The sequence below is a fragment of the Pelobates fuscus genome, chromosome 9, assembly GCF_036172605.1.
Source record: "Pelobates fuscus isolate aPelFus1 chromosome 9, aPelFus1.pri, whole genome shotgun sequence".
Classification (NCBI taxonomy): Eukaryota; Metazoa; Chordata; class Amphibia; order Anura; family Pelobatidae; genus Pelobates; species Pelobates fuscus.
Genome location: NC_086325.1, coordinates 159,572,012 through 159,599,185, shown reverse-complemented (window position 1 = coordinate 159,599,185; position 27,174 = coordinate 159,572,012). Strand labels below are relative to the sequence as shown.

Genomic DNA, 27,174 nt, shown 5'->3' with positions numbered 1-27,174 from the left:
TCCTTGACAGTCTCAGCCAATCCTATGGGGAAGCATTGTGATTGGCTCAGAGAATCAGTTCTGATTATGTCAACTAAGCAGGCAGATCAGGGACAGAGCCAGTAGCTGCAGACTGGAATAAAAGTGAGATTATACTATATTTAGGGGAACAAGGAATGGGGAGTGCAGGGGGGCTAGATGGTGGTTTTAACAGTATAGGATCACGAATGCCTGTTTGTGTTCCTGACCCTATAGTGCTCCTATAAAACAAAAACAAAAAAACTACAAGTACATATATTTCACCTGTTATTTTTATTGGCTTAAGTCTGTGTGTCAGAGATTAATAAATCTGATCTGCATGCAGCTCAGAATCTACTCAAATCTCCATAATTTCATTTATAGTCAACGTCCCCAGCAAACATACTGGATGTCTGTTCCAGCAGGTTTCCGGGAGGGCCGGGCACGTTGTGAGCTTTTTGGCAATAAGGAAGCGTGCCTTGTTGACATTCAGTGTTGGTTTTCAAGGTGTAGTCAGTTAAACAAGCAGAAAACTTTTTTTAATATTTCAGCCAAAGGTTTATAACAGAGTGTATCACTAAAGGGAGAATTGTCAGGAATTCAAAGTGACATTTCAAATTTAAGGCCAAAATAGCTGAAACACAAAAATGTCCTGAGCCCGCTATACTTCCACTGTGCATGCGATGAAAATGCCAGTAGAATGTTTCTTAAGCTGCCAACCAGGAGTTTCCGTTTCTTAAGGACAGAGGGGACAATCTGTTAACCATGAGAACAGTTCAAGAAGCTCAAATACTTTAGGAGCTTTAACCCCTTAAGGACACATGACATGTCATGATTCCCTTTTATTCCAGAAGTTTGGTCCTTAAGGGGTTAAAGGAACACTCCAACGTGGAAACACAATCCAGACTTTCTTTTGGCTGTCTAATCACAGAATTCCCAATGCAGCTCAATGAGAAATCTTTGCAAGGCAGGTGCTCTGGGCAATTGCTGCCTCTTGAGTTTAGACCCTCTGAACGAAACAACCAGGAAGTAAATAGTTTGGTTGTGTGATTGACAGCCAAGGGAGGTGTAACAAGGATAATTTATAAAAGTTTAAAATTTTATTGTAATCTGCACTTTTTGTGAAATATAAAAGTGGACACACTCTCCACACATAGAGCACATAAGCAAACTTTAAGAGTTTGGAATGGTCTACAATTTCATTGTATCTTATTTATTTAGTTTATAATTGTTCTTTTCAGCTATAATTAGGAGTGTTTGCTAGGCTTAGTTTTGTATGTATTTTTCTTGCAGTGTATGCTTGCCAATTTTTTTTTACTGATTCCTGTATTAAGTCATTAAATATATCATGAAGGAAACATTTCCGATTTAGAATAGAAGTAAAAAAGAAAGCAATTGTGATCCCATGCGTCTCATGTGTCTGTGATAATATCAATTAACCTCTGCCGATTGAGATATCACAGCCTAAGGTCTATTGAATGAAGTAGATGGGGTCATGGATAAAAGCAGTACGAGATTAGAGTTCTAAATGTTTATTAGTGGATTGGAACATTCTGTTTCCACGGCGATTACTCTACTTTTAGAACATTGCCCCAGATTTGTGGTTTATACAGTACCATAGTTAATGTAATGTGTTAACCTGGCTGACTTCAACCCTAGAATGACCTCATTCATCAACTGTGACGTTGATCAGGTTTCCAAGGCTCGCCTCTCGCTAAACACAGGTACAATGTCTTCTAAAGTAAGGTGTTTACCCTCACTACATGTGTCAATATACATTGCCAGTGTACGAAGCACAGGGGGAAAGATCGGGCCATTGTCTCAATTCTTGCTAAGATCTGGGGATGTGGGATAAGTCTCAACATCAATGAAAAGGTTACTTTGCAACTATGGCATGAAAACGAGGTAATGGTACCATTCTTGGATTATTTAAATATCAGCGTGTTCATATGCAAATAGCTTCCAGGCGATTGATTAGCATAACACGATGAGTGAAGGAAAAAAAGGAAGAGCCTTTTAAAATGATGTTTAACAGAAAGTGCAGTTGACACATGGAATACCTGGCAGGGGTAAATCAATCTGGGACATTCAGTATTTTTTAAGAGTGCAACAATAATTTTTGTGGAATGTAGAAATGTAATAAGCCATATATATATATATATATATATATATACATATAAATCGGGCATGTATATATTGCATGTAACACGGTATATCATGGGAAAATATGTGATCTGGAGAAATTCTCCAACATAGATATTGTGTTTGTGAATATTTTAACCTAATATTTATTGCTTTGATTTGAGTTTGTTTCCGTTGGGTAAATAATATATTTGGACAGATTTGCAATTCTAAACACCACTTGTTTGGCATCTTATCTAATCTTACAGTCTTTTAATCGAGCAATGTCTAATTTATCATCGAGGTGGGTAATCTACCAGTCAAAATCACAAGCAGAGAGCCTATGAAATCTATAGTATAGTACATGAGCATTGTAATAGCGATAGAGTCTCATTTAAAATGGTGTTGCATTATTGGGGATTTTATAAGTTGCTGTATATAATGATGATTGAGAATCGTGATTAATCTCTAGACAGAGTGGGAAACTGGGGTCTCCTGTGATAGATATCCCAGAATTCCATGTTCAGTTCTATGCAAGGACAATGCAAGCTTTCTGATGTGCCAGTTTAATAAAATGAGCCATTACATTGGTAAACATGTTCATCATAACCTGGCCCCAGGAGATATTTGGCAAATCAGGAGGTAAGTTTTCAGTTTAACTGGTCTAGTCTAAAATTTTACATTTACATTGAATTCCCACAAATCACATTTAAGTAAATAACCTTTTTAAATGTACATTTACTGGTTAAATAGTTTAGGTATTATATTATTAATGAACATGATGCTTGGCATATCACCGGAAGGAACACTAGAAGCATGCTGTAGTGGTTATGGTGCCAGGAGTACCATGACACACAACATAGTGAATAGTCAAACCATTTTAGAATGGTTTAACTTCTTACCCAGGGTCCGCAGAACGCCGCTCCCTGTCTCCACTACTGATGATGAAAGGCCGAACACATTCTGTCTCCGCTAAGTCCAGCAGCACAGGGCTTAGCTCATTGGCTGAGAGGAATCAGCGGACGCTCTCCGCCAGTGAGCTAAGCCTGCAGTGAAGGCTTAGCACAGGAGAACTAACGGACACTCTGCTCTCTGGCAGAAGTAGTGCAGACTGGGAGCTGCGCCTGGCGGACCACAGGTAAGGAAACAAACTGTTCTAAAACATTTTGACTACTTACAATAGCGGGTGCCAGTGCACTCCTGACACCATAACCACTACAGTGCGCTGTAGTGGTTGCGATGCTTGAAGTGTTCCTTTAAATCTATTTTATATTGTTTACAGGGTTACCTGTCGCCTGTTAAACCTGTGACATTATCAATACACATTTTATGATGGCAATGTTAATACCGCCTAATATATCCCACCCCTTGACAGGTGCCATTGTAACGATACAATCAATGTTACTCACGTCACCTGTCAGTGGTTTTAATGTTGTGGCTGATTAATGTATATATAATGAGGCGCATGTGTGGTCTGCATACAGAAGCTATTCTAGAAATATCCCCTAGCGAATGCTACAGAACGTTTGGAATATTACCAACGTTGCCTCTCAGATCATAGAAAGATGTGTTAACCATTGATGGGGTCCTTTTCTATTACTCATGTGCTTTTGGAATTTTTTGTCTTTAACATGTAACATTTAAACGAACATAATGTTCCATGATTTTAACATGAGAACATTCTAAACAAAAAAAGTTACTCCTTAATATCCCTTTAGCATACCACTAGGAAAATATCTGACTGTATCAAGCAGTATCCAGGCTGTGTAGAATGCAGGTTCCCGGCTGTGTATTCTTCACACACATACCTCAAATTTGGCCATATACGATACAGCTCAGATTGCAGTGCAAGTCCTGATACTCTGATACATGCCAGGAAACCCATATACGATACAGCTCAGATTGCAGTGCAAGTCCTGATACTCTGATACATGCCGGGAAACCCATATACGATACAGCTCAGATTGCAGTGCAAGTCCTGATACTCTGATACATGCCGGGAAACCCATGTACGATACAGCTCAGATTGCAGTGCAAGTCCTGATACTCTGATACATGCCGGGAAACCCATATACGATACAGCTCAGATTGCAGTGCAAGTCCTGATACTCTGATACATGCCGGGAAACCCATATACGATACAGCTCAGATTGCAGTGCAAGTCCTGATACTCTGATACATGCCAGGAAACCCATATACGATACAGCTCAGATTGCAGTGCAAGTCCTGATACTCTGATACATGCCAGGAAACCCATATACGATACAGCTCAGATTGCAGTGCAAGTCCTGATACTCTGATACATGCCGGGAAACCCATATACGATACAGCTCAGATTGCAGTGCAAGTCCTGATACTCTGATACATGCCGGGAAACCCATATACGATACAGCTCAGATTGCAGTGCAAGTCCTGATACTCTGATACATGCCGGGAAACCCATATACGATACAGCTCAGATTGCAGTGCAAGTCCTGATACTCTGATACATGCCAGGAAACCCATATACGATACAGCTCAGATTGCAGTGCAAGTCCTGATACTCTGATACATGCCGGGAAACCCATATACGATACAGCTCAGATTGCAGTGCAAGTCCTGATACTCTGATACATGCCGGGAAAGAAAAGGTCTAGGATTTTAAGGAGATAATACAATTTTATAAACCACCTTGATTAGATCGGGCACCCTAAAATCTGGTCATTTTTTTATTTATTGATAAAATCTGTGACTCGCTGGAGAAATGTGATTCAGGTACTTACCTTCACAGAAGCCTCTAATCTAGGGTTCTCTAAACTCTGGCCCTCCAGATGTTGCTGAACTACAACTCCCATGGGTCTTATCCATCTACCTTTCTTGTGGAAAAGCTACAAACTAAACCAAATATTTTGCTCTAATAGAAGACTACAGCAGGCTGACCCGCGCTAGGTGTCGTATTGGCTCATCTATACGGTGGCATTGTAGGACAGCGGACTGCACTCTCCCATCGGATGAGAATGAGCTCGGGAATCTTGTCATGCTACCCAATGTTATGCAGCCCCCAGAGGCATCCCTGCATTTTATTGCCCAATGTGATTCCTAGAACTCCTCTGGGCGCTGGCGTGATTCCATTGGTAATAATTTATGCCAAGGCTTGACACTGCCCAGAACTGTGCTGTGAGCCATTGAAGTCCTTGAACGTTAGAGTAGATGGACAGAATAAAGATGACATGCTTTGGCTCAGCACAGAAGTGTCCAGTGTAGTGTTTACGAGTTATGGTCAAGAGACGAGACTTACAGATTTAACCCTTTGAGTTCCCATCTCATTGCAATATAATGCGTTGGGCGCTTTAGCATCGAAAGGCTTAAAGGTGGAGTCCATTTTTCCACTTTTCCAAACTATAATAAAAGTGCATGTTTTTGCATTTACATTTAACCCTTGTTTTTCTTTCCATAACTTTTAGTTGTCAAACATCGGGCACTTTAATTATTAAGCAGTCCCACAGATGCACGGCAGTATAGCAAATATATTAATAGATACAAGATCCAGCCTACGCAGGCCTCTGGCACAACTCATAGCCCTGGAGGGACAGCGCTGGCAGGTAATTTACTAATCAGAAGTGGCAGTGTGACACTGACACACAGTAATTCGGTATGTAAAGTAAATTACAGGCTGTGTGGATGGGCAACAAGACTCTTTGCTGTTATTTCATTAGAGGGTAGCAGTACACTGGCTGCGAGTGCTTTAAACATTGGGACCTTGGATGAAAACCTCGAGGATTGTAACCGACCAATATTTAAAATAAACCGAGCGACTTCATTTCATTTACATTCTGCAACAGGCTTGACTTTACCCCAAGCATGTCCAGCATTTTTATTTTAACGCTTGTTAATATTCAGAGCAAGTATTTGAGTTATCTAGAGAATATCTGCAAGTTGTATTCACAGAAGAAACAATACATATAGCGTTTTCATTGTATGTAGAAAGATGGGGACCGTGGCCCTCATTGAAGGGGTTATCAGGGCTTCTTACAGTGGAACTTTCTGTCCTGACAAGTTGGTTGGCGCGTGGTGTAATGGACCTCTGATGGGAAGAGTTCTATATCTGAGGATGGCAGAGGAGAAATCCCTGCCCCCACGGGCAGGGCCGCCACCAGAAATTTTGGGGCCCCTGACAAAGCACAAGGTCTGGGCCCCCCGCCCCATCCCGCCCCACCCCCCCGGCCCACCCACGAGTCCGCACACAGGACTCTTACGTAGTCAGCAGACAATGATGCAGGACTGAATGTGGTGTGTATAGTGGAATTAGAATGTGTGTAATGGATGTAGTGTTTGTGTGTATTAGATACTGTTTGTGCAGTGAATGCAGAGTGTGTGTTTGTGTAGCGGATGCAGTGTGTGTAGTGGATGTAGTGTGTTTGTCTAGTGGATGTAGTTTTTGTGTGTACTAGATGCAATGTGTTTAGTGGATGTAGTGTGTGTTTTAGACGCAGTGTCTCTGAATAGTGAATGCAGAATGTTTAAATGTGTGGTGGATGTAGTGTGTGTACTGTGAATACAGGATGTTTGTGTAGTGGATGCTGTGTGTATAGTTAATGCAGAGTGTGTGTCAGTGTAGTGAATGCAGAGTGTGTTTCAGTGTAGTGAATGCAGAGTGTGTGTTAGTGTAATAAATGCAGAGTGTGTGTGTCAGTGTAGTGAATGCAGAGTGTGTGTGTCAGTGTAGTGAATGCAGAGTGTGTGTGTTAGTGTAGTGAATGCAGAGTGTGTGTGTTAGTGTAGTGAATGCAGAGTGTGTGTGTTAGTGTAGTGAATGCAGAGTGTGTGTGTTAGTGTAGTGAATGCAGAGTGTGTGTGTTAGTGTAGTGAATGCAGAGTGTGTGTGTTAGTGTAGTGGATGCAGAGTGTGTGTGTTAGTGTAGTGGATGCAGAGTGTGTGTGTAAGTGTAGTGGATGCAGTGTGTGTGTGTTAGTGTAGTGGATGCAGAGTGTGTGTCGGTGTAGTGAATGCAGAGTGTGTGTCGGTGTAGTGAATGCAGAGTGTGTGTCGGTGTAGTGAATGCAGAGTGTGTGTCGGTGTAGTGAATGCAGAGTGTGTGTTAGTGAAGTGAATGCAGTGTGTGTGTGTTAGTGTAGTGGATGCAGTGTGTGTGAGTGTAGTGAATACAGTGTGTTAGTGTAGTGGATGCCGTGTGTGTTAGTGTAGTGAATACAGTGTGTGTGTTAGTGTAGTGGATGCATAGTGTGTGTCAGTGTAGTGGATGCAGAGTGTGTGTCAGTGTAGTGGATGCAGAGTGTGTGTCAGTGTAGTGGATGCAGAGTGTGTGTCAGTGTAGTGGATGCAGAGTGTGTGTCAGTGTAATGAATGCAGTGTGTGTTAGTGTAATGAATGCAGTGTGTGTGTTAGTGTAGTGAATGCAGTGTGTGTTAGTGTAGTGAATGCAGTGTGTGTGTGTGTCAGTGCAATGAATGCAGAGTGTGTGTTAGTGTTGTGAATACAGTGTGTGTTAGTGTAATGAATGCAGTGTGTGTGTTAGTGTAATAAATGCAGTGTGTGTGTTAGTGTAATGAATGCAGTGTGTGTGTTAGTGTAATTAATGCAGTGTGTGTGTTAGTGTAATGAATACAGTGTGTGTTAGTGTAATGAATACAGTGTGTGTGTTAGTGTAATTAATGCAGTGTGTGTGTTAGTGTAATTAATGCAGTGTGTGTGTTAGTGTAATGAATAGTGTGTGTGTTAGTGTAATTAATGCAGTGTGTGTGTTAGTGTAATTAATGCAGTGTGTGTGTTAGTGTAATAAATGCAGTGTGTGTGTTAGTGTAATGAATGCAGTGTGTGTGTTGGTGTAATTAATGCAGTGTGTGTGTTAGTGTAATGAATACAGTGTGTGTTGGTGTAATTAATGCAGTGTGTGTGTTAGTGTAATTAATGCAGTGTGTGTGTTAGTGTAATTAATGCAGTGTGTGTGTTAGTGTAATGAATACAGTGTGTGTGTTAGTGTAATGAATACAGTGTGTGTGTTAGTGTAATTAATGCAGTGTGTGTGTTAGTGTAATTAATGCAGTGTGTGTGTTAGTGTAATAAATGCAGTGTGTGTGTGTTAGTGTAATAAATGCAGTGTGTGTGTTAGTGTAATAAATGCAGTGTGTGTGTGTTAGTGTGTTTATTAGTGTATGTATGTAATGTAATGAAAGGTATTCCCCCCTCCCTGTTTCTTACCTTGTTCAGGGAGGGGGGAAGATCCTTTGATCCCTGGTGGTCCGGTCCGGTGGCATTCTGGGCCCCCCGGCTCCCTGTATTTGCAGAGGGGGCCCAGCGGACTGCAGGAGCACTTTCCAGGATTTCCCTGCGTCTAACTCCCGCGAGATGTGGTGTGCGCGCCGCGCGGAGCGTTGCCATGGTAACCCATGGCAACGCTCTACCGACAGCACATCTCGCGGGAGTTAGACGCAGGGAAATGCTGGACAGTGCTCCTGCAGTCCGCTGGGCCCCCTCTGCAAATACAGGGAGCCGGGGGGGGGCCCGCGGCTGCACATATATATAGCGATGATCGCTATATATATGTGCAGAGTGTAATTGTGGGGCCCTGGACTGCCAAACCAGTCCGGGCCCCCCAGGACCGCCGGGCCCGTGACAACCGTCACGGTTGTCACCCCCTGATGGCGGCCCTGCCCACGGGTGCCATGGTTAGTAGGTTGGCGCGTGGTGTAATGGACCTCTGATGGGAAGAGTTCTATATCTGAGGATGGCAGAGGAGAAATCCCTGCCCCCACGGGTGCCATGGTTAGTTGGTTGGTGCGTGGTGTAATGGACCTCTGATGGGAAGAGTTCTATATCTGAGGATGGCAGAGGAGAAATCCCTACCCCCACAGGTGCCATGGTTAGTTGGTTGGTGCGTGGTGTAATGGACCTCTGATGGGAAGAGTTCTATATCTGAGGATGGCATAGGAGAAATCCCTGCCCCCACGGGTGCCATGGTTAGTTGGTTGGTGCGTGGTGTAATGGACCTCCGATGGGAGAGTTCTATATCTCAGGATGGCATAGGAGAAATCCCTGCCCCCACGGGTGCCATGGTTAGTGGGTTGGTGCGTGGTGTAATGGACCTCTGATGGGAAGAGTTCTATATCTGAGGATGGCAGAGGAGAAATCCCTACCCCCACGGGTGCCATGGTTAGTTGGTTGGCGCGTGGTGTAATGGACCTCTGATGGGAGAGTTCTATATCTAAGGATGGCATAGGAGAAATCCCTGCCCCCACGGGTGCCATGGTTAGTTGGTTGGTGCGTGGTGTAATGGACCTCTGATGGGAAGAGTTCTATATCTGAGGATGGCAGAGGAGAAATCCCTGCCCCCACGGGTGCCATGGTTAAAATTTGGTTGATTGAGAAGGAATGGGACGGTTGATCTCATGGAGATGCCTCACAGTATGGCCTCTAGCGTTCATAAAATACATAACGAAAATCAGGGACCATGTCTTCTTACGTCTAGAAGTCAAATTCACCAAACCCTGGCAATAGGTGGAGTTTAAAGGTAAGTACTGTTTCAGTTGTCAATCCAATTTACCCATAGTCCTTCAGTAAAAGCAGTCCCGCAGAAAATATGAACAAAGGAGATCAAAATGGCTCCATATATCGAGATCCAACACAAGGAATAGAAGAGAATAAATATAAATACATGCAAGTGGCAAGGGGGAATATGATCACTGAGATACAGGGGGCACAAGAAAAGAAACGCAAAAAAAAAAAAAGGGACAGAGCCACTTTAAGGCCTTTTCCATTTTCCTCACAATTGTTATGTGTAATTTTCCTGGTGGGGGGTGAAGCCATCAATTAAGCTCCCCATCAAGGAAAGGAGAAGCAAATTAGAACTTGTTATTGTTACAAATTGTGCTACCAGGAAGGGAAGTCCATGGTTTTTATATAGTTTCTACTCTGAAACAATAACTTTAACACATTTAAAAACTAATACAACTACAAAGAGGCAGCATTTTGAAAAACGTGGAATTTAAAATGATAAAAGCATGACAACCCCTGACAAACTTTTTTGTTGTTGTTGGGGGGTGATGGGGGAGAGGGGGAGTGGTGGGGGGGGGGGGATGGGTGCAAGGCATCAATGAGGAGGGCAGTAAATTCAGCCTGCTTGGCAGCAGGTTGATACGGAGAAAGGTCTTCAACAAGTGAGAAAATCGAAGCACATGTCCATAAATGTCATTTTAATATGAAAAAAACCCCAGAAAAATGTCAGAAAATAAACATGTAGAAGACAGGAATAGAATGGGAAAGGAAGCGAGGCGCAAATGAGTGATGACATTGGAAGAATGGAACAAATCAGGAGGGAGGATTTGAAGAATGCCTAATTTGCGCTGCTACAGGCTGTCTGTGTACTGTGTAATCAGACATATTCCGTATTGAAACAAAGTAGGCCGGGACAATGGAAAATTACTGCAGTTCATAGCGAGATTTCACAGCCACTAAAGACATAAACAATGGCAGGAACAAGCTTAACCCTTGTCTTGCTGCAGGGACCAGAATTTTGGCAAAAGTTAAGATAATCGCATGGTTTGGGCATGATGCATTGTGTCCATTACAAATAAAATAATGTGATCTTCCTTTATTTAGTGTTCTGTTTGGGGGACAATAATCACGTGTAAACGTGTAACCTGCCGGTGAAACGCGTAGGTCTCCCATGCCCCCCATATATCTTGCACAGTTTGCCACTAGTGTATCAATGGGTTTACTGTATTCATATTGAGACCTACCCAATCACTGTGTAGGATATGGAAGCCTCTTAAGACATGATGGATCCTGGAAATGGAGAAAGTCCCATCTCAGACAAGTTCACTATATGCTTGTTATCCAAATTCTGAGCGAGATCTTTCAGCGCGAGGCCCCCTGACGGAAAAACCCACTGCTGATACAACAACAATGCAATTACGCCAAGATTTAAAAGTAAGTTTAAAGCATTACCTTAAATCACTTGCTGGCTTTTCCATGGATCAATATTCTGATAAAACACGCCATTACGCCTGTATATGAAAGTGTATTGATTTAGTTGAGAGGCAGATTACACAGCTGATTTTATTTTTATTTATTTTTTCTTTCTAGTTACTTTTTTGATGATGATGATAAAAAAGGTCATTCCGATAACAGAAAATCGAGAATTAGCAAAAAAAAAAATCACTTAATTTAGATAAATCAGATTTAATAATGTCTTCAGAACTTGTTTTCTGTATATTTTGTTTTGTTTGGGTTGTTTTCTCTTGTCTTTTATCATTGAATGAAATGTTCCCAAACCATTTTCACCTCCAGGCTGATGTTTGTATGTGTAGTGTCACGCTGGAGTATGTCCGGTTTGCCAAAACACATCCAATGCAATCATTGCAGAGTTCACTTCCTAGATAATTATCAACTGATCTAGTTTCTTACTTGAACTGAGCTTGCCAACTGACCCCAGCAGGGTTCCTCAATAGAGCATTGTGTCTCTGTTAAGTCTAGAAAGAGCTATTGGGTTAAATGTTGTCATGTCTTTACTGTTGTCTATGGAAATGTGCTGAGTGTACACTTTAGGATAAAGTAAGGATCCTCATAGTGTTAGGTTGATGTTCTCATTGGTTCGATAGAGGTCCCCTTTGGGTAAAGTAAAAGACCGTACTTTATTTTTTGTGTAAACTGCAGAAAATAAAAAGTAACCAAACCGTTTTAGACTGATCTGACCTGATTTTCACTGGGTTCCGCTTCCTGCCTCCACTATATCAGACAGAGAGCCAGAAGCTCTCGGGGCTAAGTTGGCAGTGCAGGGTTTAGCTCATTGGCTGAAAACAATCAGCTGACATTGTAAGCTAGCCGTGCACTGAGGGTCTTAGCTCAGAATACCTAATGGAAGCTCTTAAACAGGAGTTTCAGGTTCCTTGATGGATGGCGGCTGGGAGAGTCACTCAGTGGACACCAGGTAAGAAGTCAAACCATTCTAAAACCGTTAGAGTACTTACTTTGGGGGCAGGGCGGTCGCCAGGCACTACTCCTGCCACCATAACAAATACAAAGTGCCAAAGTGAGTATTCCTTTAAAGATGGCCCTAGTTGAACAATAATTAGGACAAACACGTTTTATAGCATTATCAAGGTCCATAGTCCCAGCCCTTCAGAAATCCCTGGATGCGTTGCCCAATCCTGTTAGCGCTCCTGGGTCTTTCAGATAACCTTGGCTTGCCAGCTAGCTCAATTCTATGTTTAAAAAAAAAAAGCCCAAGATTAACCGTGCTCAATTAACCGTGCCTATTAACATAAAAAGGAAATTAGTCATACTCTTAATACGTTCTTTAATTAGTTTTATCAAGAATGCTCGTACAATGCTCTGTGTGTTTACTGGCTCAAGATAAGCCCGCTGCCAAGTTGGTGGGAGAGATCGTAATAAGGAGATTGGTCTGGTTCACGTTAATCTCCCATGAACCCACAAGGATATAGAGTATTTATAAACTTCTGCCCTCTATATGTCAACAAAGCAAACACAACTGTTCAAAAGTGTAGGTGATACAACTTTAAGCAGCTCTGTCAGTTTTTTGTTTGTTTGTTGTTTTAATAGACATGTCCATCCCCTTAGCTGCAAAATCCATTCATCTATAGCTAGTTTTAACCTTTCTTCTAGAGATACTCCTTATCTGTTTAAATTCATATTCTAGATTTTAGCAAATTACATCATATTCCAGTTCAGACACGGCTAGGTCATACTCCGCGTATAAACAGGAGAAATAGAAACATTGTTCTATGTTGCGTCTTCTCTATATGCTCTCTCTGTGCTGCCTGCCGGATACAAAGGACAGAGAATATAACAATGATTGACAGGAAGCCAAGATGGAGGCACCCAGTTGCAGGATAAAGAGGTGTGGATTCCTACATTTAATTTTGTTTTTCACTCCTCAGATCTACACCCTGTTCCAAATTATTATGCAAATGCTATTTTTGGACAGTTTCTGCTTGAATTTGTTTGCAAGATGTCAGAATAGCCTCCCAGAGCTGCTGTTTGGATGTAAACTGCCTCCCGCCCTCATAGATCTTTTGCTTGAGGATGCTCCAAAGGTTCTCAATAGGATTGAGGTCAGGGGAGGGTGGAGGCCACACCATGACTTTCTCTCCTTTTATCCCCATAACAGCCATTGATGTAGAGGTATTCTTTACAGCATGAGATGGTGCATTGTCATGCATGAAGATGATTTTATTACAGAAAGCATAGTTCTTCCTTCTGTACCAGGGAAGAAAGTGGTCAGTCAGAAACTCCACATACTTTGCAGAGGTCAAAAATTAGTCTTCATGTATTTTTCTGCCCAATGCAGCCGTTTCTGCTTGTGAGAATTGGTTAGTGGTGGCCGAATAGAAGGTTTTTGCACAGTTGCAAGACTCTGGAGGACTCTACACCTTGATGTCCGTGGGACTCCAGAGGCACCAGCAGCTTCAAATATCTGTTTGCTGCTATGTAATGGTATTTTAGCAGCTGCTCTCTTGATCCGATGCATGGATCTGGCCGAAATCTTCCTCAATGTGCCTTTATATGCACAAACCCGTCTGTGCTCTGAATCAGCCACAAATCTCTTAGTAGTGCGATGATCACGCTTAAGTTTTCGTGAAATATCTAATGTTTTCATACCTCGTCCAAGGCATTGAACTATTTCACTCTTTTCGGCAGCAGAGAGATCCTTTTTCTTCCCCATATGGCATGAAAATGGTGCTCTGCTTAATAATGTGGAACACCCTCCTTTAGTAGTTGTTCCTTAAATTGGGCTCACCTGGGAATCTAATTATCACAGGTGTCCGAGATTGTCTTCAGTGATCAAAAGAGCCCCGAGACACAATGCCATCCATGAGTTAAACTGAAAAACAAAATATTTAATCTTTGTGACACTTAAATAGAATTTGGAACAGGGTGTACATACTTGTTAGATATAGTGATTATTAAACATAATATTACAAAAACTGGGATCTGACAGTTCCCCTTTAAGGACCTGTTAGCCCCTTTCCTCTGAAAATCCCGACATAAGTAACCTTGATATTATCAATACATAATGAAAGTAAATATAAAATATAACAGAGTTTAATGTGTTAGTACAAGATGCCAATTCTGAAGTTTTTCCAACTTTTCCCTTTTAAAAAAACAACAACAAAAAACGGATGTGAATTCAAATTTACCAGGAAAAACAAACCACTTACTCTTTTGAAAGTGGCATTTTATGACATCGCTCACAGGAAGATACATTTCGAAATGCACATTTTCTTTTTCTTCTAATTTTATGTTTGCTAAAAGTTTCCATAATCAGTTGCAAGTTATTTTCTCAGCTGAGCCTTGACTGGAATCCAAGATATATATTCCCTGCGCAAAAAAGGTCAGATTTTGTCTCATTCATCTGCAAACTGTGCTCTCTCCTGTGTCCGTCTTCTCCCGATAGACCAGCCTGTACCAAAACATAACGGAACGTGCTAAGCTGGAAAACAAGCACTGTCTGTGAAAGGAGCACGCTCTCGTTAAGGCCTCGGGAGCTTGCTCCAACCCTGACTCAACAAAAAACATAGTCTTAAAAGTGATTCAAGGATATTGAAGGCAGAATTGTATTTAAGGAATAAGGGAAATATGAAAATGGCAGGATCAGGGGAGGTGAGAATACACCGCTGGACTACGAATGGGTTTGGTTGTTGAGTAGCCTGACAGCACTGGTGGTAAACAGAAAATGGAGATTTAATAGTCATCTAGACATATAAATGATGGACACACACTTTTTAGGTAGCTACAACAAAATAGAAAAAGAGAAAGGAGTGTAAGACCAGTAGTGTTGAGTGTAAAAAAAAAACCTATTGAACGATTACAAACATATAGAATGTCACTTGGGGGGACACAGACACCATAATAAAGCACCACAAGAGGGGTTAATGTCCCAGAAATGATTAATTCAGTCCATACAATGTATGTGACTTACCCTGAGAGGACCTCCTGCCTACCCTGAGAGGACCTCCTGCCTACCCTGAGAGGACCTCCTGCCTACCCCGAGAGGACCTCCTGCCTACCCCGGGAGGACCTCCTGCCTACCCTGAGAGGACCTCCTGCCTACCCCGAGAGGACCTCCTGCCTACCCCGAGAGGACCTCCTGCCTACCCCGAGAGGACCTCCTGCCTACCCCGAGAGGACCTCCTGCCTACCCCGGGAGGACCTCCTGCCTAACCAGGGTGGATCTCATGCCTACCCTGGGAGGACCTCATGCCTACCCAGGGAGGACCAAATATCTACAATGGGAGGACCTCATGCCTACCCTTGGAGGACCTCATGCTTACCCAGGGAGGACCTCATGCCTACCCAGGGAGGACCTCGTCCCTACCCTGTGAGAACCCTATCCTTACCCTTTTATAGAGATATGACTAATCTTTGTACTGTGGATGTGGACTATATTTCCATGATGCTCAGTCAGCATGAAGGCCTAACATATGGCTTTGCATCAAGGGAAATGTGCGGTGTGAAGTCTAGGCATTACTCTTCTTGTAGGGATAGCAAAAAATTGTGACAGAATTTCACAATACCAACCAAGGGTTCCTCATCATGGGTATCCAAATCCCACTGTACCTCTCTTTTCAAAGAGTTCAGAATTTTTGGTGTGTAGAAACATTCAGAGTTTTGTAGTAAGCTAACTCCCAGTACTCTGATTTGAAACATGTATTTAGAATTAGTGTAAATTAAATGCTATGATCTATTTGAAATCACTTTTCAAATACATTGTTACCTGTTGAAAACTTGATGAAACGTCAAATGTCCTTGAATAGTCCCGCTCCTGGCACAGCCCTTAAATTAAATTACATTGTTTTCCTGACACTATAAAACCCTTAGGTCCCCCCCCCACCCTCAGGGCCCCCTCCCGCTGGGCTGAATGGGTTAAAATCCCTTCAGCCACTTACCTTTATCCAGCGCCGGGCTCCCTCCCTGGTGACCTCTCCTCCCCCGCCGACGTCAGCTCCCAAGTGGAGCGGAATGCGCATGTGCGGCAAGAGCCGCGCGCGCATTCAAACAGTTTCCCAATGCTTTCCTATGGACGTTCTGCACGCTGAATGCAATTTTCGCATCCAGCCTCACAGAAGCGCCTCTAGCGGCTGTCATTAAGACAGCCACTAGAGGCTGGATTAACCCTGCTATGTCTCTGAAACTGCTATGTTTACATGTGAAGGGTTAAAACCTGGGGGACCTGGCACCCAGACCACTTCATTGAGCTGAAGTGGTCTGTGTGACTATAGTGTCCCTTTAAATTGTTTCTTTTTTATCCATTTGAAGTATCAGGAGGTATGGCATATTATAAATTACTTTGTTGATCAATAAAAGGTACAGAGTTTAATTTGTAGCTCATTCTGATATACCACAAGGCAGCATCGTGACATTTTAATATAATAACTTCGAGCAGAGCCTGAATTATTGTTAAACTGTTTTAAGATCTTTATAAAACACATGCTTAATAAAATGTTAAAATCTTCATGTTTGCTTTCCTGATTGCTTGTCTTTAGTTCTTGATATCTATTTCACTCTGCTAAAAATAGCTATAAATATCTGACCTGATTACTTGGCTATGAATATTATTTAATTAGCAATATTTCTTTGATCCTGTATGAATATAAGTTTACATGTTTGTCATGGATTGGAAACGATTGGCAAGAGAATTGCAAAATTCAGGGCAAAATAGTAGAATTGAAAAACTCGGCTATTTTTTCAGTTTCACTAAATTAGCTTCAAATATGTAATTCCCTGGTCAATTGTCCACATTTCCGACTTTAATGAACAAACGCTCATAGATTCTATGACAGATTTAAGCAGAAATACATCCATTCCCCCCCAGTCTTAAAGGGACACTCCGCTGCCCAAATAAAAAATAAATAAATAAAATCACTGTATGTAGATCCCCAGTGAAAACATGAGTGCATTTAATTTAAAAAAAATTTCATTGCGGGTATATCTAAAAACAGTCGGCAAAAAGAGCAGGCTTCTTGTCTGCAGCCTTTGCAAGCCCTCCCCTTCTAACCCCGCCCAGACTTTCTGTGGTTGTCCAATCACCAACTTCCCAATGCAGCTCAATGAGAAGTCTTGCTGGTTTGGTGCAGTGTGTAGGTTAGGTTAATAAATCATACTGTGCAGGGTTTTTGTTAGTTTTTTTGTTTCATTGTTAGTTTAAATAATAATTTTTGCTATGTTTGAGCTAGTCTTTGCAAGGCAGGTGCTCTGGGCAATTGCAGCCTCTTGAGTTTATCTCCACTGAGCTAAACAAACCAGGAAGTAACAGGCTTGGTTGTCTGATTGACAGCCTGGGGGGTGGAGCAAGGTTAATTTATAAAAGTAGCAATTTTTATTAAAATCTGCACTTTTTGTGAAATAAAAAAAAATATATGACACACTCTTTGCATATTAAACACTCTGAAGCTAAACTGCTTTAAGGGTCTGGAGTGTCTCTTTGAACCTGCAAGCTGTAATGATTTAGATGTGTAGAGTGTTAATTCAACCATACATGTTCTAGGTATGAACAGGTTAAGGATATAGAGTAATCGGACAATCTAAATAGGGCTGTGCAGACTGCGAGCCAGTGGGGTTTATCTCCTAAACAGTGAAGTGTAGTAAACGATGCTTGACATTTAATACAAACATATATACATATATAAATTAGAGCATTACATTCTGAGGAAGGATGGAGACCTTGAATCCCCCTGTTGAAGTCGGTCAAGAGGTTGGTATTTGTGGCTGAGAGTTGACTTGCTATTTGGTGTGAGGATATCTGTCCAGTGTCACCAAGGTCAGGGAAGGAACATTTCTGTCATTTTGATGCCCCCCCCCCCCCCATCTCAGCCTGATTGTCCAGAATGTTGCAGTTCGTGGTAGTCCACTGAAGCGATGACAACAAATACAAATAATTGTAAACCCGTGGATGTAATCTATCCATGACTAATATACTTCCATTCATTTATCTGCTGCAGTTTTAATTGGGTCCACCGCAACAAAGCGGCCTCCCTATCTATCCTGTGTCAACGTAGACGCTATTAATTTGTAAGCGCTGCTCTCACGGTCAGACTAGAACGACTTCTAATGTGGGTACTGGTAATTCCACTGTAGTATTAACTCACAAATATGGCTATTTGTCTGCATGATTGCTTTTTTTATCAGTATTTAAAGCTCACACGTAAAATTGAATGACTGTACTTTAGCGGATTAGCATCTCTTTGCAATGTTTAAACTTCATCTCATTTAAATCATTTGGTACTGGAGACAGCTGATGGCATTCGTTAAACTGATTTACCTTTTACAGCAAGCCTTGTAAAATTAAATTCTATATATTCTGCTTTTTGTATGTTTTATTTATTTTCTTAATGCATTTGAGGATATTGCTAAAACTACGAGCAGGCAGCACTACCCTGTAGAGCAGAGCTATCATTGAACTTAAAGGGACATGCCAGGCACCAACATAACTTCATCTAAAGGAAGTTTTTATGGTACCTGGAGGCACTCTTACCTCAAGGGGTTAAACCGTTCTCGAATGGTTTAACCCCTAAGTTGCCTTAAGTGCCAGTCTCAGCTCCCTCCCAGGCGGCATCCAGCTTCAGAATTTTCTGTTTATGTTCCGTTATGTTTTGGAACAATGGGGGCGACCTAGATTGTAGATGGATGGACATTGGCAGTGCAGCTGTTGTACAATTGATTCCCACAATTCCCAGGTAGCCATTGATTTTATTTTTTTAACCTTGCTTGTACCCTCCCTAATGAATCTAGACTCACAGACCCAGGACATGATGTGACGACAGGGGTCTTGGGTTTGGAGCAGCTAGTCTTGCATTGATAATCGCTTAGTGAATTCCCACGGTTTAGCGAATAATCTCCTGGATTTTTTTGTTCCTGCAAGCAAGGGAATAAAAGGAAACCTTTAATTTCCAATTTCTTTGTAATTTTAAATCACATTCAATAAGGTGAATTCCGCACTTACTGTGCTCTTGAATTTGACCTTGAGTTGGACCGTTTTTGCTCCTTTGCCTTCTGATTGATGCGATGCTTTTGTGATAAGTTTGCCCGGCTTCTAATACTTTTATCAAATAATCTGAGTATTATTAAAGGTTCTTTATCCTTGACAAGTGCAATACTCGTGCAGAAGCTTTGAACTTTCAGCATCTCCTGATATAGGAATCTTAGCCGCAGGAGGTCGGAGGGTAATTAGTGGCAGCAGGAGAAGGATATATATCTATTCAGCTATTGGTTTGGAAACCCTGCTGTCTATCACTCTTCGGATCTGAATTCAGCTCATTCATAACATAAAAGCAATAAGCCTTTGAGTCCAAGAGAAATAAAATGTACCGTCATGTCGTGCAATAGAACCCTTGGGTATTGTGTAGGTTGAAAGAATTTTATTTTTTGGATGTTCAACCTTCAGAGAACGGGGCTCAAAATTGAGTAAAATGAGGGATATCCTGGCGGATTTTATGGAACTTCCAAACCAAGTTAGTTCCGTTGACGATCTTTGCTTGCTCACTTTATTGCCAAGATCTTAACCTTAATGATAATCCTGGAATTTAAACCTGTAAACTTGAAGTTTGAACAAGCACAACAGTTGGTCTACTAACCATCTGAATTATCTAATCAGCCAAATGGAATATGTAAAATTGTGAGATCCAGATAGGAAGAGTCCTAGACCGCTCGACAGCTGTGCTCCTGCGTTGTTCGGCACTGCGAGTTCCGTTTGCCAAAGTCCTGTGTAGTTTACATTTTAATTTTGGCTAAGACTGCATGTTTTAACAGTTTCCAATGAGTAGATCGCGAGGTGCTGAAGGGCCACTGTGCTTTTCCAGTCTACCAGTGGTACTCTACCTTTTCACCATCCCAAAAACTAAAGCATTCAATATTAATTGTTTACTGGTTGTTTTAGCCAGGGTAAGCCAACACTATACAATTTAGGAGCCATACAAACATATTTGTTTAGTTATTTTTTTTTTCACCCTCTGGAACCCCTGATAAGAGAGGTCCATCAAGTTGTATATAAAACAGAAGGAGATTCGACACCAGCAGCAGTTTTTCATGTGAGCGAAGGCTTGCTGGTTGTTCTGGATTGTCAAGCAGGGCCAGATTAAGAGCCCGGTGGGCCTGGTGCTGACACTTATGATGGGCCTATTTACAGAATCGTATCGACCAAAAACACAAATAATCATACCTCCCAAGCGTCATGTATCTTATGGAGATGGTGTTGGAGGGAAAATCAAAGGATGCAGCTATACGAAAACACATACTCTATGCTAATCTCTCTCTAATTTATGCTTTCATCTTTCAAGTAAATCCATATCCCCTAACAGCAGTGTCCAGTGAAGCAGGAAGTCAATGTGCAGGTTAAAAGAGTGTGCCAATGGCGCGAATCACGCGACCAGACCTGCCAAAAGGGGTGAACATGCCCAAAAAGGGGGCAAGTTTGTCCAAAGAATTGGAAGGCCAGCCTGGCATGAATGCATGTCAGGCTGCCTGCCAATCATGCAGGCTGTCCATCTAAGGGCATACTATGCAGGCAGCACCCTGAGCTTGACATAAATGCATCAAATAATGTGCCTACGCCATGCTTTCTAAGGTCTGTCCCCTAGCACTCACATGTCCACTTGTCTCCTTATCATCTTACTAGCAGGCACAAGTTCCTGGTATATAGTCTGGGACAGAGAAAATGTGTATGTAGTGAGTGTAGAAGAAAGGGGACATGCTACAGTGTTAGAGAGACCAAAGTCTGCATTATCTAAACTAATTTTATTGTCAGCCAGTCCACACAGGTTTTATTCCCATGCATCCCTCTTAAGCTTCCAAATTTAAAGGGACACTATAGTCACCAGAACAACTACAGCTTATTGTATTTGTTCTGGTAAGTAGAATCATTCCCTCCAGGTTTTTTTGCAGTAAACACTGTCTTTTCAGAGAAAATAACTCTGATATCCACTCCTTAGAAGGCTGTTAGAGGTGCCTCCTGGGGCAGTACTGCCTAGTGTGCAGCACTGCCATTCAGTGTCTTCACCCTCTGCATGCAGAACTTTCCTCATAGAGATGCATTGAATCAATGTATCTTCATGATGAGATGCTGATTGGCCAGGGCTATGTTTGACTTGTGCTTGCTCTGCCCTTGATCTCCCTAGTTGACAGTCTCAGCCAATCCTATGGGGAAGCATTGTAATTTGCTCAGACCACCACTTCTGATTATGTCAGCAGACAGAGTCAGTTCAGAAGCAGACAGGGACAGAGCCAGCAGCTGCAGACTTGAATACAAGTAAGAGTTTACTATATTTAGGGAGGCAAGAGAGGGCCAGGGGGGCTAAATAGGGGTGTTAACATAATAAGGTTAGAAATACATGATTGTGTTCCTGACCCTATAGTGTTCCTTTAAGCAAGAGTATGTGAAGAGTAGTTAGGGTTGCCACCTTTCTTGGAAAAAAAAGCCTTATACATTTGCATAATTAATTAGTTATGCGTGACATCACATGATGTAAATCACAAGGAGTGACATCAGAGAAAATTCTGTAAAATCACCAACAAACTACTCACAGTTTAATTCTGCTGTATAGATGGACTGCTCCCAGTGGGTTCTCCCTGTCTCCCAGTGTCTCAGTCTCGCAAGTCACCCAGTCTCTCAGTGTCCCTATGTATCACAGTGTCAGTGTCTCCATGTCGCCCAGTTTTCTAGTCTCCCAGTGTCTCAGTGTTCCCATTTCACCCAGTGTCCCCATGTCTCACTGTGTCCCCATGTCACTGAGACACTTGGAGACACAGGGAGACATGGAGACACTGGGAGACATGGGGCACTGAGACACTTGGGGACACATGGAGACACTGAGTCACTAGGGACACTGGGATACATGGGGAAACTGGGAGCCATGGGGGCACTGAGACACTAGGGACACTGAGACATGGGGACACAGACAAAGTGGGGACACTGAGAGACTAGGGGACACTGAGAGACTAGGGGACACTGTGTCCCTAGTGTCTCCATGTCCCAATGTCTTAGTGTCTCCCAATGTCCCTATGTCTCAGTGTCCCCATGTGTCTCCATTTCTCCCAGTGTCCCCTAGTGTCTCAGTGTCCCCCGTGTTTTCCAGTGTCCCCAAGTGTCTCAGTGTCCCCAAGTCTCCCAGTATCCCCTAGTGTCTGTGTCCCCATGTGTCCCCTAGTTTCTCAGTGTCCCTTAGTGTCTCAGTGTCCCCATGTCTCCATGCTGCCTTTCCCCCATCCCTCACTTACTTGAGCTGAAGAGCTGCTGTGTGGACTCTCTGTGCTGTGTAGCTGCTCCCCCACGGATCAGTGAGTTGTAGAGAAAGGCAGGGAGGGATATGCTGTTACTTCCTATCCCTGCCTCTCTCCACACACAGTGACCCCTACTGGCCAGAGTTGGTATTGCAGAGTAATTTCCGTTTCTGCTGAGAAAAAAAACTGCATTTGTATTGCCGGTATTACTGCAATACTGGTAATGGACAGGCAGCCTCAAATACCAGCTGTGCCAGTAAAATACCAGTCAGGTGGAAAACCTAAGAGTAGTGTGTGAAAAAAAATTTAAAAAAAAAAAATTTTTTTTTCAAATGGGCCTATTCCATGGGCCTGGGCCTGGAGCTGCAGCTCCATCAGCCCCTATGTTAATCCGGCCCTGTTGTCAAGCCCAATGATTACTGGTGGGCACAGCTAGAAATGTTCTTAGATGGACTCGTAGCTGCCCCATTGTACAAAATAACAGAGAGAATATCCATTTGTTCTTGATAGATTGCTTAGATTCATCCTTCCATTGGAGTGCAGTGATTATTACTTGGGTATATTTAGTACTCTACGTATTGACTTGCAGTGCTAACAGACACATACACACTGGTCAGCCAAAACATTAAAACCACTGACAAGTGAAATAAATAACATTGATTAATGTTAGGGGTGGGTTAGGGGTAGGGTTTAAGGTAATGGTTGGGGTAGGGTTAAGGGTTAAGGGTAGGGTTAGTGGTTGGGGTAGAGTTAGGGGTTGGGTAGTGGTTGAAGTAGGGTTAGGGCTAGGTTTAGGGTAGGGGTAGGGTAACCCTTCCCATAACCCTACTCGTAACCCTGCTCCTAACTCTAACCCTGCTCCTAACCCAACCCCTAACTCTACCCCAACCACTAACCCTAACCCTTAACCATAACCCTACCCCTAACCTACCCCTACCATTAACCCTATGCTAACCCTACCCCTAACCCTACACTTACCCGAAGTGCCGAACCGAAGTGCTGAAGTCCCAAATTTCGCAATGCCAAACCGAACAGAATATTTTTCCCATGCACATCCCTAGAAAGGTGTCAGAATACACAGTGCGTTAGTATAATCCTTAATGCAGGGCTGCCCAATAGGTAGATCCCCAGATGTTGTAGAACTACAACTCCCATGATACTTTGCGTGCCTCTAGAATGACAAAGACTCGTGGAATCTGTAGTTTTAATACATCTGGGGATTTACCTTTTGGGCAAACCTACCTTAAAGGAACAAGGTTGTATTTCTAACAGAATTGCCTCTGCCCCCCACCCCCCTTCTCCCCCTCCCAGTGCAATCAAGGGTTAAAACACATTTAAACACCTACCTGGATACAAATGCTGCTCCGTTTCCATCTTTGGCATTTGCGCAAGGGGGAACATAATGCTCGTGCATTAGGCCTTCCCATAGTAAGACATTGACTCAATGAATTACTATGGGGGATTTGCAAGATGATGGATAACTAGTGGCAGTCCTAACCCTTAAATGGAAACTGCAGTTTTTCTAAAACTAGAATATTTTCAGCTGCAGGGCTAAAGGGACAGGGGCACTGCACCCAGACCGCCTCAATGGGATGAAATGTTCTGGGTGCCTCCAGTGTCCCTTTAACATAAAATGGGCATAAGCAAAGGTAAACCGAAACTAAAATCATGACCGTGCTGCTTTAAGGTACTGATGGGGTTTATTGTAGATTGGCAGGGAGTATTTTCTGCTGGAGATATACAGCCCATTCTGGAAATATTTTGCCGATGCCAGAAGGTTAATGTAAATATCCTGGAACCAGCCGAGCCAAGCGTTAATAGTAATATTCAATGTGTCCAGCAAACATGTCTTTTTTTACAAAAGTTAGTAAAATGGTAATTAATACTGAGTCAGACCTTAAAGTGTCAAAATCACAACAATTCACACCATATTCAGTGCCATTATGCAGCAATTTATAATCACTTTAAGCCACTAAACCTAAGCCTCCCTCAAACTTTATTCCTAGTGACGCCATTTAAAAAACAGCACCATTTATAGGGAGGCTTAGTTTTAGCTAGTCGAAGTGCTTTATGTGTGAAAATTGTGTCCTCTTTTTTTTTTTTTTATTTTATTCATTTTACAAAAAGAGAAGATTTCAATATAAATTGGCACTTTTCTAAATTAGCCTTGTTACACCCCCCTGGCTGCCAATCATACAACCGGTCCTGTTACTTCCTGGTTTGCTTAGCTCAGTGGAGCTAAATTCAAGAGGCAGCAATTGCCCAGAGCACCTGCCTTGCAAAGACTTCTCATTGAGCTGCATTGGGAAGTCTGTGATTGGACAACCACACAAAGTCTGGACTGGGGAAGAACAAAGTGGTCACATGACCACCTGAAATGGTGCACGCTCCATCAACACGTAATATTACTTTAAAGTGACACTAAAAAAAAACAAACAAAAAAAAACCTCCTCTTTAAATTAAAAAACAAAACCACTATTTTTCTGAAAGCCTGCTTCTCAAACTGAAATAACAAAATCAGATTTAAGGAAAGGTAAAGGTAGATTGTTTTATTTTTGTAGCAGCCACAGAGCAGGAACGCCTTCCGCAGCAAGGGCAGCATATACCTTATTTTTAATCGTGTGCTAGGAGCCAGGGTGATGCATGTATTGCTGAACGCAGATGTGGTTTGTCCCCAAGTAACGCCCAGAAAGTAGACTGACTTCTAGAATCCTGGCCAGCTCCTCCAAGAACGTTTTCAGAGATCACAGTAAATGTATGAGACAGAGAGAGCATTTAGAAATGCCCATGAGTATTTCCGTTAGTCTGCCCTGAGCTTGGCAATCACAGCAATAAATATTTTAAGTGGGGGGGCGGGGGGCAGTGAATTGCAAAATATCCGAATCACAATTTAGCCTCAGACTCTGCTGAGAGCTGAGCTGGAAGGTGGCTGCGGACTTTCTTATGAATGCGTTCTCAGACCAGCATCCCCTACTTGTCAAAGATACAAAATATTGGGGTACCCTATTCTGTATTGATATGGATTAGATCTGTAATTAGACTGGTAAGGATTGAAGTTATTTTTACTAACTTACTGCTGTCTGATCCAAAATGCAATGGGATTTGTTCACTAAACTGAGAGCTAGAAAATAATCCCTAAAAGAATTGCAAATTTCAGATCAAAATACCAAAAGTAAGCAATTTTTTTTAAAGCTACCGGTATTTATTCTAAAATTTGCAAGTCACTCGTCATTTAACTCCAGGGATTTATTCACTAAACAGTGAGTTCAAACGTGCTGGATTATTCTCTAAACATAGCAAATTAAATCAGAATGGCCACATTTAGACTAAAATAGCCGATCTTTGTTTAAAGTATTGCTGTTTTAGTCTAAGTGTTGCCATTTGAATATAATTTGCTACAATTCAATACTTAGTGAAAATTAGTTTATTCTCCAAATATTTTAGCCTGAATTGTATTTGCTTTCCAGTTTACTGGTGAATAACCCATTCAGTGTCTCGGTGCTGTGAAATATTCATTATTTTTCGGCTGCTGTAGACCAAACCATTGGGGATTATTCACTAAACACCGAATGAATTGAAAAACAAATTCGCAACATTTAGGCTAAATCCATGGCTTTAGCTGACTTGAGAAATGTTTCCAAATGTAGCTATTTTTGTATACACTTTTCCGTTAATTACAGTTCAGTTTTTCGTGAATAAGCCCCATTGTGTATTGTATCGCATTATCACGGTCATTTTAATGATGCATGATTCTCTGTAGTCAAGATACACCTTTAAGGATTGGGGCTATAATGCACCCTCATCTATAGACGGACAAGGTGAGTATACCCTATGGACAGCTGATATATGTGTACTTTCTATGTGTAGATATACAGCCCAGTAAATGTTTTGCATTGTTCTTTTTTGTTGTTGTTTGTTTTGTTATGTTTGTTTTGTTTTTCTGTGTTTATGTTTGCAGTTTGGCAACATTTGTACTGTAGAATTCTTTTAATATACAAATATTGGTTTTTAGATTCTGTTTGTAACACCTTACCATGTCTGTGTCATCTATACGACTGTTATTAAACAAGATTTTATATTAATTACGATTATGTGAAACTTGTTAAATAATGTATAAAGTGGCCGCATTATTCCATCATATCAGTACTACGTAAAAGTCAGTATTATTATCAATGTATGTCTGTTCTCATGTTGTAAAACTGACGTAGCTTTCCAATTTACTTATAAATGGGTACAGTTTGAATAAAGGATCACTCAAACAAATAATGAATTTGTTCATGAAACGTCTAACTGTAATGAATTGAATATCAAATCATACAATTTAGCCCAAAATAGCTGATTTGGGGAAATATAATCCAACTATGCTACAGTCACAATTTGGAATATTTTGGGCTAAGTCTTTGCAGTTTGGTTTTAAGTTAATTACAAAGCAGTACAATGTGACCATTAAATTGAAAGCCTGTGAAGTCCAAAGATTTTAAATATACAATGTGTAGGGCAGTTTGCCTGCTCTAGATGACTAAACCGTTACATTTTAGCCAGTAACTGGCTGCTGTGTCTATTTAGAGCACTGTCTACCTTCAAAATCAACAGCTTGCAATTTACTCGTAGGTTCCAGGAAGTTAACACAGGCGTTAACTGTGCTCTTAAGATATTTTAATGACACATAAAAAATGAATCCTGTATACATCATGGAAAGCCAAAGTGGATAGCCATTTACAAACTAAAGAAGACCGGGATTTATTCACCAAACAACTTTGTTTAGAACTAAATTGTTCTAAAAACTAAAGCAACTGTAGCTGGTTTAGAAAACAATGAGGCCAAAT

At 41.7% G+C, this 27,174-nt stretch overlaps 1 protein-coding gene across 2 annotated transcripts in view; it reads left to right on the top strand.

Moving 5' to 3' along the window:
- GPSM1 (G protein signaling modulator 1) overlaps nucleotides 1-27,174 on the top strand; it is a 186,753-nt gene that overhangs the window by 100,273 nt on the left and 59,306 nt on the right. The gene's annotated exons all lie outside the window — the stretch shown is intronic.